The sequence below is a fragment of the Hylobates moloch genome, unplaced genomic scaffold (assembly GCF_009828535.3).
Source record: "Hylobates moloch isolate HMO894 unplaced genomic scaffold, HMol_V3 SCAFFOLD_3, whole genome shotgun sequence".
Classification (NCBI taxonomy): Eukaryota; Metazoa; Chordata; class Mammalia; order Primates; family Hylobatidae; genus Hylobates; species Hylobates moloch.
This window is the reverse complement of record NW_026652278.1, coordinates 70,569,846-70,583,333: the sequence shown is the minus strand read 5'-3', so window position 1 is coordinate 70,583,333 and position 13,488 is coordinate 70,569,846. Positions and strand designations below refer to the sequence as shown.

Below are 13,488 nucleotides of genomic sequence, written 5' to 3'. Positions count from 1 at the left end.
CCCCTGCGCTAGAGCTGCCTGGCCAGCTCCCTGCATGGGGAGCAGCATTGTGAGGAGGAAAGGAAACTTAGGACAAATAAAAACACACTGGGGGCCGGGTGTGGTAACTCACGCCTGTAATCCCAGCACTTTGGGAGGCCAAGGCAGGTGGATCACTTGAGGTCAGGAGTTTGAGACCAACCTGACCAACATCGTGAAACCCTATCTCTACTAAAAATACAAAAATTAACCAGGCGTGTTGGTGACTGCCTGTAATCCCACCTACTGAGGAGGCTGAGACATGAGAATCGCTTGAACTGGGGAAGCAGAGGTTGCAGTGAGCCAAGATTGTGCCACTACACTCCAGCCTGGGTGACAGAGCAAGACTCTGTATCAAAAAGAAAAAAAAAGCACTGGAGACATACATGTATGCATATGTATATGTACACATATACACATACCTATTCACATATATGGATGCATATTATATTTGAAAATGTATAACTTATAAGTGAGAGCTAATGAAGGAAAAATCAAAATGACTTGGGGATATTACGTATGCATGTGTATACATGTATACACACATATATGTAAAGGATTCAATGACAGGTAAGACCATCATCATCGTCAGAATCACCTCTCCCTCACAGAATCCCTGCCACACTCAGCCACTTCAAAGTAAACTGGGATCATGTTTCGAGAGAAGAGATGGAAAGATATACAGCAATGCAGTAAATGAGAAATGAAGAAAGACTTTCCAAGTTAGTGAATGTGAAATTTTTATTTGGTTCCTGTAGCCCCTTCCTTGTTCCTGCTATGGTTTTAGCTGGTCAATGGGACCTACCGAACAACTAAGTGCTTTCACGTGGTAAAAACTGGCCTGGCAGGCTTCGATGGCTGGATGCCCATATTACTTACATCTAGGATTGTTTACTACAACCCAAGCTCCCCCCTGCCTTCAAGTGGAAGCTGACTTGCAAAGGAGGCAATGTGGTCCTGCAGAGAATGCACAGGATACAGAGTCAGACCCTATCTACATTTACATCCCTGCCTGGTCCATGTGGGCTATGTGACCTTGAGCAAGATATTTACCCTCTCTTGAATCCCAGTTTTTTTACCCACAAAACGGGGATATGAATGTGTTCCTTGCGAGGCTGCTGGAAAGGCTGGAAGACAACGTATGCAAGAGACCTGTTTAGAACAACGCCTGCCACATAGTAGGTGCTCAATAATAGAAGCTGCTAGAATTAAGCTCATGCCCAGTCCTATGTCTCTAAGTTCTCTCTCCTTTTCTGTTCTGAATAAAGTAAGGCAAGAACCCAAGTACCATGTAATAATATCTCAGGTGTTTTGGATGCCTTTTTGAAGACATCTGCCAAACTCCAGTTCAAAGCCACACCTTGATGAGTCCTAGGTCACCACTATCTTTTAGATAACAAATAAGCTAAAATCATTAAGGCCAGCTTCACCTTTAGCTTGCTTTACAGAATCTAGTCATTGTAGATACTTTTTGCCACCCAACAAATTCACAGAGACCAAGCCCAAGCATTGTGGAATACTGGCCACTCAAGCTAACAGGGGGAATCCACACAACCCCCACAACTCCACAATGGCCTCGTGTATGGGAACTCTGGGGACCCAGAGAATGTGAGTAACCCAACTGGCATCACCCTGCAAGGCAATGCGGGGTCCAAGGATGGTCAACCATATCATCCACTAGGCACTCCAGAACTGAGAGGGAATGTAAGGGGGAATCACCCCTTTCCAAGTGAGAGAATACAGAGGCAATCTGAAAACCCCAATCAGTTCAGCTTTCACTCAGCCTACTGTCTGTGTACAGTACCACAGTAAATTCTGGTTCACCCCCAAAGGCACTGTGTTTGTAGAGAGTCTTCAGTAAAGTAAAAAATGCCCTAAGGAAAAGAAGAGATCAGCTCAGTTTCCCCCAGTTGAGGGTGGCATTGACTGGCATGAGAGTGCTGGATATCAGGGGAGATTTGATAGGTCACCTGTAGCAAAAAGGGGGGCACATATGTAAGAAGAGAAACACTGGAGGCCAACTTCAGCAACATGATTTTATGTCGGGCAACTCAACACTCCCAAACTTTAACTGTGTGTGTGCACCAGCTGCACCTGGTGTATGAAAGAGGAGCTGGCCAATATTTATCTTTTTGTTCCATCCTTCACTCACTCACCTTTTTTTTTTTTTTTTTTTTTTTTTTTTTGAGATGGAGTCTCACTCTGTCGCCAGGCTGGAGTGCAGTGGTGCGGTCTCGGCTCACTGCAACCTCCGCTTCCCGCATTCAAGTGATTCTCCTGCTTCATCCTCCTGAGTAGCTGGGATTACAGGTGCCCGCCACCATGCCCAGCTAATTTTTGTATTTTTAGTAGAGATGGGGTTTCACCAAGTTGGCCAGGATGATCTCGATCTCTTGACCTTGTGATCTGCCTGCCTCGGCCTCCCAAAGTGCTGGGATTATAGGCATGAGCCACCGTGCCCAGCCCCCTCACTCTTAAAGGGCTTAAAATGTACGGATAATATTGTCCAATCAAAGCCAAAGAAACCATTCCAGTAGAAGAGTAACTATCGCATCTGAAAACCCACCCTGTTATATATTATTTCAATAGATGAAGATGAGAAGGGAAAAAGAGTCTTTGCTGATGAAAAGATGCATACAGAAACCAAGTCTGCTCAACCTCTGCGGTGTTTGCGCAATACTCCACGGTGCCCTGGATGGCACCTGGCAGAGAGTAGAGCCCAATAAACATTACATGAATGAATGATACAACCCAGAAAACATCTTCCAATTGTCAGACAAATGGACTTAAATGTCTAAAAAGCAAACCAGCAGACACACAGACACACACCAAACCAGCAAAGAAACGATTTGGTTCAAAAAGTGAAAGCAAAATGTGAAATAGTCACAGCAAATTTCAAAAGTTAAGAATATAAAAGTAAACCACTTTAATAAGCAGACAATGTGTATAACTTATACCAGTGGAACTTGCTAACATTTATAACAACCCACAAATATATCCTTGATGTCTATGATTCGAACATTCAGTTGAGCTGCCAACTTTTGATGAAGTTCTAGTTTAAAACATACTAGGGGAGAGTTCTATAACACATGGATTGGGACCACACACATTACCAAAGGGTTAATATTAGAAACAGTATTGACTAGTTTCATTCTGGTTGCTAAGCAACATTTCTTCCTTCCCCCAATGGTCTGAGAGAGGATAAAAAGGGCAGAAAATGAGAAATGTTGGAAAAACAGGAAAGTGAAATTCAATGGATCATAAGGTACAATTTGTAAGAAGAGTAAAAGAGGAAATAATTCTTGCAGGATGTACTAAGACATCAGTTGCTTTATGACATCATAAGAGTAACACATTGAGCCTCCAGCTCCAAAGAGAGAGAGTGGAAGATGAATGTCCCCTAATCCCTGCATAATGCTGCTCATGTTCAGTTCACACTTAGCCAGACACGCATGGGTCCAGGATGACAGCAAGCTGACCTGCATGACAGAACATTATAGCCCCCCTTCCAAAAAATCTATCAAGTTCACGAGGCCCAACCAAACCTTACCCACTGTAAGTCATTGTCCCATTCCTTAAAGGACCTTCCATTCCCTGCATATCCAAAGGGCCTCTGGTAGGCAATTCATGTACTCAACAGTATTGACTGCATGCTCTCCATGTGCCAGACACAGGGCTGGGTGCTGGAGAAGGGGGAGCAGGGCCCTTGACTGATCACTCACCAGTGTCCTTGATCCCTTTGGTCATCATCTCAGTGCCCCATTTTTGTCAGGATCCCATGATACAGCAATTAAAAAACCTTAAAGAATAACCTAGGAGATGTTCTAGGACAGACCCACAAGGCTACTGAACTGTTTGCTGCCTTTAATCTCCATCACGAATTATCCCTTTGAGTGAAGACCTCAAGTCCATGTTGAGAGTGAGAGAGGCCATGCTAGTGCGAGGACAGTGGGTATCTGGGAAATTGCTGTACCTTCTTTTTTTTTTTTTGAGACGGAGTCTCGCTCTGTCGCCCAGGCTGGAGTGCAGTGGCGCGATCTCGGCTCACTGCAAGCTCCGCCTCCCGGGTTCACACCATTCTCCTGCCTCAGCCTCTCTGAGTAGCTGGGACTACAGGCGCCCGCCACCACGCCCGGCTAATTTTTTTGTATTTTTAGTAGAGACGGGGTTTCACCGTGGTCTCGATCTCCTGACCTCGTGATCCGCCCGCCTCGGCCTCCCAAAGTGCTGGGATTACAAGCGTGAGCCACCGCGCCCGGCCAATTGCTGTACCTTCTGTTCAATTTTTGCTGTGAACTATAAGTACTCTAAAAAATAAAGTCTATTAAAAGAAGAAAGAGAGAGAAAAGTAAATTATTCAGAAGAAAAAACAAAACCTTGTCAACAAGCTCATTCTAAAATAAATGACCCAGAGAGGGCTACATATTAGTCTGTTAATATCCATTTTCATAGATTAGTTCATCAGACTAGCTTTTGCCTATTGTGTCCTGCAGGAACACAGATGATGGACAGGGCAGTTCTGACAGTGGGAAGAGACCTGGGAAACAGCTGGCACATATGGACTAGCTGGTAATTGGGGTGTGGGAAGAAACATGGGGAGGAGGGGAAATCAGAGGGTCCTGAGTGGAGTGAAGGGGTCCTCGACATCCAAACAGAGATGGGGAAAAGGGAAGAAAGGGCACCAAAAAGGACATAAACAAGATGCGTTTATCAGCAGGGGCCTTGATGCTGGTCCCCACGGGATGTTGGGGAAATTACTTAACCCTATCCCGGACTAAGTTTCTCCATCTATAGAATAAAAAGAACACTTAGCTTACAGCATTGGAAAAATTAAAAGTAATATATTTAAAGCACACCCCATGGTACCTGGCACAGAGTAAATGTTCAATAAACTCTAATCAACGTTATTATCATATATGGAGCCACTTTAAACATAAAGCACTAGTTTTAATTGTTAATAATTATTTATAGCTGTGTCTAAGACTGCTCCTGATTAACTGCCAATCTCACTCCTCTAAGCCAGTGTTTCCCTAATTTCAGTCATGCATGTACCACCCTTGTAATTTCTGCTCTATTCAAATGTCATCTATTGTAATCATTATTATTAATAATAGCAGTAATATAAGCCATAATAATAACAATAACGACAGAAATAATAACAATAAGAACAATGACTAATGTTCATGGGCTACTCATCACATGCCTGGCACTATTCTTAGAGCTTTAAAAGTACTAACCCATTTGGTCCTTACCACAACTCTGTGAGATGGGTACTATTATTAATGCCATTTTACAGATAAGCAAAGTGGTGCATGGAAAGTCATTTGGCCAGTAAGTGGCAGGTTACAGATTCAAACTCAGGCCCCAGGACCCACATTTAGCCACTGCACAGATTGCCTGGCTCATCTCTATATGCCTGCATTTACTTAATTTTTTAAACATTGATGCAGTTATATTTAGACTTAAAGAAAAGCATTATAACATTGTATCACACTGTAGGAGATCTGTGAAATCCTGGGTTTGATATGCTAATTATAACATGGTTGCATACAAAAAATTATAAGATTATTCAAATAAAAAATGTATTTGTGCCACCTAAAATCATCTAGGAAACAAAATTTAATACTGCTTTATGTACCTGGGAATTCCTTCAGCCTCAAGTCACAAAACCACAGGACAATACTGGCAACGCACTGGTAGTTCCGTGTGTCCATACCCATTCTCCACCTCCCGCTTTGTAACAGAACTTGGATTTTTATTTGGCATGTGGCTGCCAAGCTAAACGATTCCATTTTCCTTTCAGCTAGCTGTGGCTCTGTGACTAAACTCTGGCCAATGAGATGTCAAAGAATGTCTTACGTGTGACTTGCTGGAAGTTTCCTTAAGAGGTAATGAGACTGCTCTTTGTTCCTTCCTCCTCCCTGCTTCTTGAGGGAGGAATGAGCACAGAATGACAAGAGCACAAGCTGCCACCTTGAATCATGAGAAACTATGCTAAGAATGTCAGAGCTACAAAGAGAGGGAACCAGGGTTCCTCATGACACCATGAAATTATCACACCAGCCCTGCAATACTTCCATACTCCTTTTATGTGAAATAAATCTCTACAATGTTAAGTCACTGTTAACTTGAGCCCTTCTGTTACACGCAGCTAAGCCTCATTCTAATGAACACACCATCCATCCCTTGCTCCAGTGCCCTCCGTCTCCAACCAGGAATAACTCATGGAGAGGACCTGTCCCCTAAGTTGTAGCCAATGAACTTAATAGCCCTGGGACAATCAGCACTGCCATTCATGTGTCCATTTATAAACCACTCTCCTCCAAACACTTTATATGCAGTATTCCATTTAACTCCCCCAATGAACCTACAAGACAGGGACCATTATGACCATATCTCCACAGATGCGGAAACTGAGGCACAGAGAGGTTAGGTACCTTGTCCAAGGTCACATGACTAATAAGTGGCAGAGCCAGAATGCAACCCGGCAGTGTGACACCAGAGGATGAGTTCTCAACCCTGAGGCTCTCTCCCTGAAGTGAAACAGACATCAGACCTGGACCCTCAGAGGGACTGGCTTCTTCGAAGCTCAAAGGGCTCCACCATCATAGGCCGTGGGCAGCTCTCCAAAGGCTAAAGTGACTTTAGCCTCTCTAGAGATCACCCTGGGGGCCCTAGCAAACGCTTTCTGTCATCGTATTAACACTACTTTTTAATTAGGACCGGTGCAAACCTGATACTTAAGCAGAAATGTCTGTTTATTGATTTATTTTGTGTGTGGAAAAAAAATACTAAAAAGATGTCCAAAAAGAAGATTCAGAAAATCTTTGCTCCTGCCCCTCAGGAATTCAACTCAGCTCCCCAGATGCCCTGGACAGAGGGGGACGTGTGGCCCCCCACAGTCACCATGGAGTTAACTCATATTTCCCAGGCCTGGCACATGTTCAGTCAAAAACCTGGCGGAGTGCCTGTTGTTTACTGAAGCTGGGGAAGAAGCATCTGCAACATTACGAAAAGCATATTGTAAAAGGCAACACATGCAAATTAAACCTCTTGAGCTATGAGTAAATTGCTGGGAAAATTTATAACTCATTTAATAAAACTTGAAGTAAATACATAGTCTGGCTCCCAGGGAAAACAAAATATTTCCCACAATTCTCTTCCCTTTAAAAAAGGAAAAAAAATAAAGGAAGAAAAGGACCATCGAGCTAGACGGCTCTATCTAGTATGAAGTATAACTAGCAACTGTGGTGTGAGCAAACCCCATTTAGAGTTATGGGGCATTTCATACCCACGTGGGCAGTGCCATGCCCTCTGCTCTGGGAAGTTGACAATGTTCAGGCCTAAGACATTTCCACAATAATCCATGATTGTGTTTATCCAACAAAGCTCTACTGAGCATCTTCTATTCATTAATTCACCCAACAAGGGTTTATTCAGTATCTACCAGACAGGCATTGTAATGTGGCCATTAGGAACACATGCTCTGGAGCCTTGAATCCAGACTCTGCCACTTACTAGCTGCATGACCTTCAGCTATTGCATTCATAAATCCTCCATGCCTCAGTTTCCTCATCAGTAAAATGGGAATAATAATAATATCCACATCCTGTGGTCATTGTAAACACTAAATGGCTTAATATATGTGAAGGGCTTGGGACAATGCCTAGCAAATAGTAATACTTTGACAAATGTTAACTGCTTATTAGTTATTAGCTGGTATTATGGTTCAGCCCCTCTGCCAGGTGCAGGGGGCATAGGATTGAACAAACAAGGTAGGTGAAGGCCCTGGCTCATGGAGTTTATACTCTACTGAGGGCAGACAGAAAATACACATTTAGGCAAATGAATAAACAGCACTTGTGAAGATAATAATATGTGATCTGAAGAAAACAAAAAATCAACAGAATAGACAGAGACTGCCAGTTATAAGTGGGTTATATGAGTGTTTGAGGAGGCAATATTTGAGTTAAGACCTAAATGATAAGAAGGAACCAACTTAACCAAGAATGTTGTATACAAAAGGAATAGCTTTTTAAAGATTCTAAGATGAATGAATGAATGAATGAATAGGTTTGTTCTTTTTGAGTGACCACACAAGGCCAAGGGGCCTGGCATGTACAGAGTAGAGAGAGTTCTGCAGGGATGAAGTGGGAGATGTTGACAGGACCAGACCAGACCAGGCCTTACAGGCCATGGAAGGACTTTGGATTTTACACCAAGTGCAACAGGTAACTGCTGGAGGGAATTCAGAAAGAGAGTGAAGGAGCTGATTGACAATTTGAATGCCCACTCTGGCTGCCATGTGGCAAACAGATTGTAGGAAGAAAAGAAGAAAAGGGATAGAGCAGTTTGGAAGCTACTACTGTTGTCCCGGAAATATGTAATGGTGGCTTGGCCCAGGGTGGTGATGGAAGAGATTCAGGAAACATTTTAGAATTAGAGCTGACAGGACTCTGATGAATTGGAAATGGTGGTGAAGGAAAGAAAGAAAGAAAGAAAAAATGACTCTGATTTTGGAGAGGTCTGGGATGCTCATCAGCCTGACAGATGCTGTAGAATATTGAGCAGACATGATTTCTATTCGAAAAGAACTTTTGAGATAGTTGGTCACAGCAGCCTAATACACACAACATAGAACCAAAGGAAGATGTGACAGAAGTGCCTCTGTTCATGATTCAGAGTTCAAGGCCCAAAGAAAGGAGAGCATGCCATGGGCAGTTTTCATGGAAGGCCACAGAAAACAGGGTACCCAATCTGTCCTTGAAGGACACAGTCCCTGGCACTCCACAAAGAGTGTCACATGAGCACACATATAGAAGAGGAAAGCCCAGAATGGTCCACCCCAAAGAAACAAGGAAAGTCACTCCACAGAGACGATTCCTCTATCCAATTCACTGCTGTTTTACTGAACCATATCCTGGAGGTCTGGTGCTGAAGGGAAAGTGGGAGGCAGGTAATGACCTCACTCCTATTGGGTCATCTTTGTTTCCATCCTTCAGAAAAAAATCAGGAAGTCCTGGGAAACAACCATCAGTGTAGAGGCACTCAGGCAAGTTGGGCAGTGGGACAGTGGCTTAGAGCCCAGGGCCTTCAGCCCCCTAGAGCTGCGTGACCTAGACAAGTTACTTCTCCAGTCCTCAGTGTCTATAGAATGGGGTAATTATGGTACAGCATCTACCATGCAGGATTCAGTAAAATAACTCCATCCCAAAGGACTTAGTACAATGCCTGACCTAAGATGAAAGTTATCAGTAGTTTTTATTTAAAGAAATGCTGGTCCTTCCATAGCATCCTGTAGATCATCTGTCATAGCTTGTACATACTTGGTGGTCATCGCTCATTAAAGCATCCATCTTCCTCATTGGTTTTTAAATACACAAGTGAACTTTTTGGGGATTGTGCATCATTATTATCAGCAGCTAATACAGTGCCTTCCATTAATCCTCATCATGGTAATAATACTGCAATTATTATCTACGGTATATATTTAGTAAATTCTCACTATGTGCCAGGTATTATGCTAAGCATGTTGTAGGTATGAAATTTTAGGGGACAGGATGGCAGTTAGGAGCATAGAATCCTTCCTTTTGAATCTCTGTTCCATTGCTTACTACCGGTCTGACCTTTGGCAAATAACCTTTCTACAACTCAGTTTCCTCATCGGCAAAATGAAGAAAAAGCAATACCTACCTCATTGAGCTGCTGGGAGGATTGAATGAATTCATGAATGTGAAATTCTTAGAATAGGCCTGGCCCTTAGTATAAGGCTATAAAAGCAATAATCATGATTATCAATAACAGTAACCCTGTAAGTTAGGTGCTGCTATCCCTATTTTACAGACAAAGAAACAAAGGCACAGAGAAGTTCAATAACCACCCAAATGGCCACAGGTTTACTAAGAGGTAGAATCAGGATTTGCACTCAAGCAGTCTAACTCCAGAAAGGAAATGACTAACAATGATATGTTGGAGGTAGCAATGTTGGGCATCCCACTTTGCTGTGTAGCTCATCCCCTGAATGCTTTGGGCCTGAACACCATGAGCCATGGTCAAAGTCAGGCTCAGCAAGGTGTGTCTGCCTCCCCTCCATGTTGCCCCAGGGAACAAGTTAGGTGGAACCAAGACACATTTGTGGATGGCAGAGATGCTATATCTGCAGGGGAAATTAACAGAAGAAAGAATAAGAAAACTGGGGACAATGGAATACCACAGATAGAAGATGCAAAAGTGGCCCCTTTAAAAGTGAAAAATGTGTTGTTTGTAGTTTTGCCAACATCTATAAGATGACTACTGGGGTTGTTCAAACTATGTGCCAAGCCCTGGCAGGAGAGCTCAGACCAATAGGTAAGTTCGGCTCCACGAACGACCTATATCAAGCTCACATGCTCAGGCATTTTGGGGCCCCTTTCGTAGAGATTCCGTCTAAATCCAGGTTGCTTTCAACTATAGAACCTTTTCCTTTGGGTTCAGGTGGCCTTTCTCCTCCACCTCCTGGGGTACTTCTGACCCCCACGACCCCACCGCCCCCAAGTCATGGTGCTGTCATTATTCATCTTAATTCAGCTGCCATAATACTACATAAAGAATGAGGGCTGCCAGGCACGATGGCTCACACCTGTAATCCCAGCACTTTGGGAGGCCAAGGAATTTGAGACCAGCCTGGCTAACATGGTGAAACCCTGTTTCTACTAAAAATACAAAAAGTTAGCCGGGCGTGGTGGCGGGTGCCTGTAATCCCAGCTACTTGGGAGGCTGAGGCAGGAGAATCGCTTGAACCTGGGAGATGGAGGTTGCAGTGAGCGGAGATCATGCCATTGTACTCCAGCTTGAGCCACAAGAGCAAAACTCCATCTCAAAAAAAAAAAAAGGACAAGGGCACAGGCCTCACCTGTCCAGCAGGTCATTATGATTTCTGTGTCTCCTTACACAGTGGAAAAAAAGACAGTGATGGCATATGAGAACTGCACATAGCTTAAGGCCTTGAGGCGACAGTGTCACATAGTCCTGAGTTTGAATCCCAGCTCTGTCACTTACTTGCTGCATGGCCTTAGGCAAGTTACTTGAGCTATTTAATGAATCTGAGCCTCAGGTGCCTCATCACTAAAATGGGATGAAAAATAGTACCTACTGCAGGACTACTGGAAAATGAGTGGAGAGTGGATGTGAAACACTCGGCACAGTGCCTAGAACATAAGAACTCATAAACAGGAGTAGCTGCTGCTGCTGCTGCTGCTATTGTTGTTAAAGTGGTTTCGTCCTGAAAGGACTTACTCCCAATATAGTCTTAATTTCCCCAGTGTAGCACGCAGGGTAGAGGAACTCAACACAACCTCTTAACTGGAACTTACAGAAGCGACATTCCAGGAAGCCCCAGCCCCAGCCCCAGCCCAAGCCCCAGCCCCAGCCCCAGCCCCTCACATGCCTATTTGTGTGGGCTGCAGATGGTGGCAGAGGAGACTTGGAGATCCCAGCACAGGGGAACTTTATAAACTCCTGACAATTCCTCTAAGAATAAAGGCAGAAGATGACGGCTTCTGACGCACACTGCTGCAGGCCTCTCTCCGATCTCTCATGTATTTGGACATCCCTCAGGCCCATCAGAATCCAGAGACTACTGTCTGCTGACTGACAACAGAAAGAGAAATTTAGAGGTGTGAGTGAAATGACAGAGCTGTCACGGCTGCCTCTGAAACGACTCTTTTCTTAAAGAAAGAAAAGATAACAGTAAAAAAAAAAAAAAAAAAGAAAATTCTCAGACAGCTGCTATATCCTGTCACAGTTGCTGAGAGAGGTTTTTTGTATTGTTTTTCAAAAACGCTTCGGATGAATTTTTAAAATGAGAAGGGGAAAATAACCCAAATTTTAATCTCAAGTCTTTTATATGAATAGGATAGGATTTGGGGATAAGTTTTTTCCTTGGGACACTATAGAGGAAAATGTCAGCTAGATAGTCTTCCCTGGGGTAAAGGAGAGTTTTTCTCGCTCTTTAAAAAATATTCATTAAAAAAAAAATCCCAAACTCCAAAATCCAGACTCCAAAGTCTCCTTCTTTCCTTTCACTGGGACCAGCTCATGAACTCAGATCCTAATTCTTAGGTGGACTTATAACCAACTAATACCATAGTAGTCATCATCCCCGGGCTGCTATAATTCTAGCACATCAAAGTCATGTGTTTGTCAAACATTCAGAAAACAGCTGAAGCGATACATCCAAGAGCCAGATCTCACTCTCCCTTTCTTGCCAGCCAATATTTCCTCTAGTGTTAGTTATTTTAAATGTCTTGTTTCTTTCTTTGACATCTGAAATATGAAAGACTGACCATTTGGAGGGTTTTCTTAAAAACAAACCACTCTCCAGATGGAAATCCACAGGCTGACAACATCCAGCAACCCTTTAACCACACGGAAGTCTTTGGCCAAAAAGATCACGTTTCAAAGGCTCCCATTTTGTTGGGTTTTCTGAGAACCCTAACTTCACTATAACCATGAGAAGAAAGAGAATCCCAATCTCACCCACAGGTCAAGCACAGCCCAGAAAGGAATGCCTTTATTAAGATAATGTCTTGAAATACCCAATAATTCTAATAGCAACTAAAAAAACAGATCATAATAGATGGAAGGAAATTGCAGTTGGAGTACTTTTCCAAGAGTCCAAGAGGGCCAGAATAAGAAACCCCATCCTTGCTTGTAAAACACTCCAGGAGAACCACAAGCTTACACTGAATTGCTGATTGATGTAACACTTGGATTAGAAATATACCACATGAAATACAATTTCCAGAGAGGAAAAGGAAGTTCTTGATGAGCCTGGTGAAAGAGTGATAAAAGCTTCACTCAAGGCTTCCACTTTAGTATCAGATTGTGGGAAACTGTCATTGAAACAACCCAACGGCGTCCATTAGCCATTAATCGACGAGCACTACATAAACCCTTAACACCTCGGCTAAGAGAAGGCCCCATAATCACCCTGTTTTCCTGCTGCGAGAAGGGAGAAGGGAAAACAGCAGATGGGGAGGTTGTCTATAGCTACCCCAAGAACAAAAGACATTCTTCTTGATGGGGAGAGAAAGGGAAGAAGGAAATGTCCAAAGGAAGGAGAAAACAGACCAATGTGAATTTCTTCTCTTTTTTCACCAATATCTCTACATGGCAGTACTGACTCAGGGGTGCTGAGAAACCACTCACTATGGAAGAGCAAAGGGAATAGTATTGGACCAGGAGTGAAAAGACTGGGTCCTGGTTTTCGCATTTACTATCTGTGACTAAGGGCTCATTGGTCACCTTCTCCAGGCCTTCATATCCCCAGCTCTAGACCCAGGGCAACAACTACTGCCCTTTCTACCTTCTCAGGTTATTTAGAATACCCAATATAACAATGGCTGTGAAAGTATTTTCAAGATTTTTAAACACTGAACAAATAGAAGGCACCACTACTTCTTTAGATGTTATGGAAGTTAGGACTCAAGA

The 13,488-nt window shown here is 43.3% G+C and overlaps 1 protein-coding gene and 1 long non-coding RNA gene across 2 annotated transcripts in view; one reads left to right on the top strand and one right to left on the bottom strand.

The window, feature by feature from the left end:
* Positions 1-13,488, bottom strand: part of LRMDA (leucine rich melanocyte differentiation associated) — a 767,717-nt gene that overhangs the window by 566,713 nt on the left and 187,516 nt on the right. The gene's annotated exons all lie outside the window — the stretch shown is intronic.
* Positions 3,408-6,077, top strand: LOC131383082 (uncharacterized). Its single transcript, XR_009212829.1, has 3 exons — positions 3,408-3,573; positions 4,512-4,587; positions 5,822-6,077. It is a non-coding gene; the product is annotated as an uncharacterized LOC131383082 (long non-coding RNA).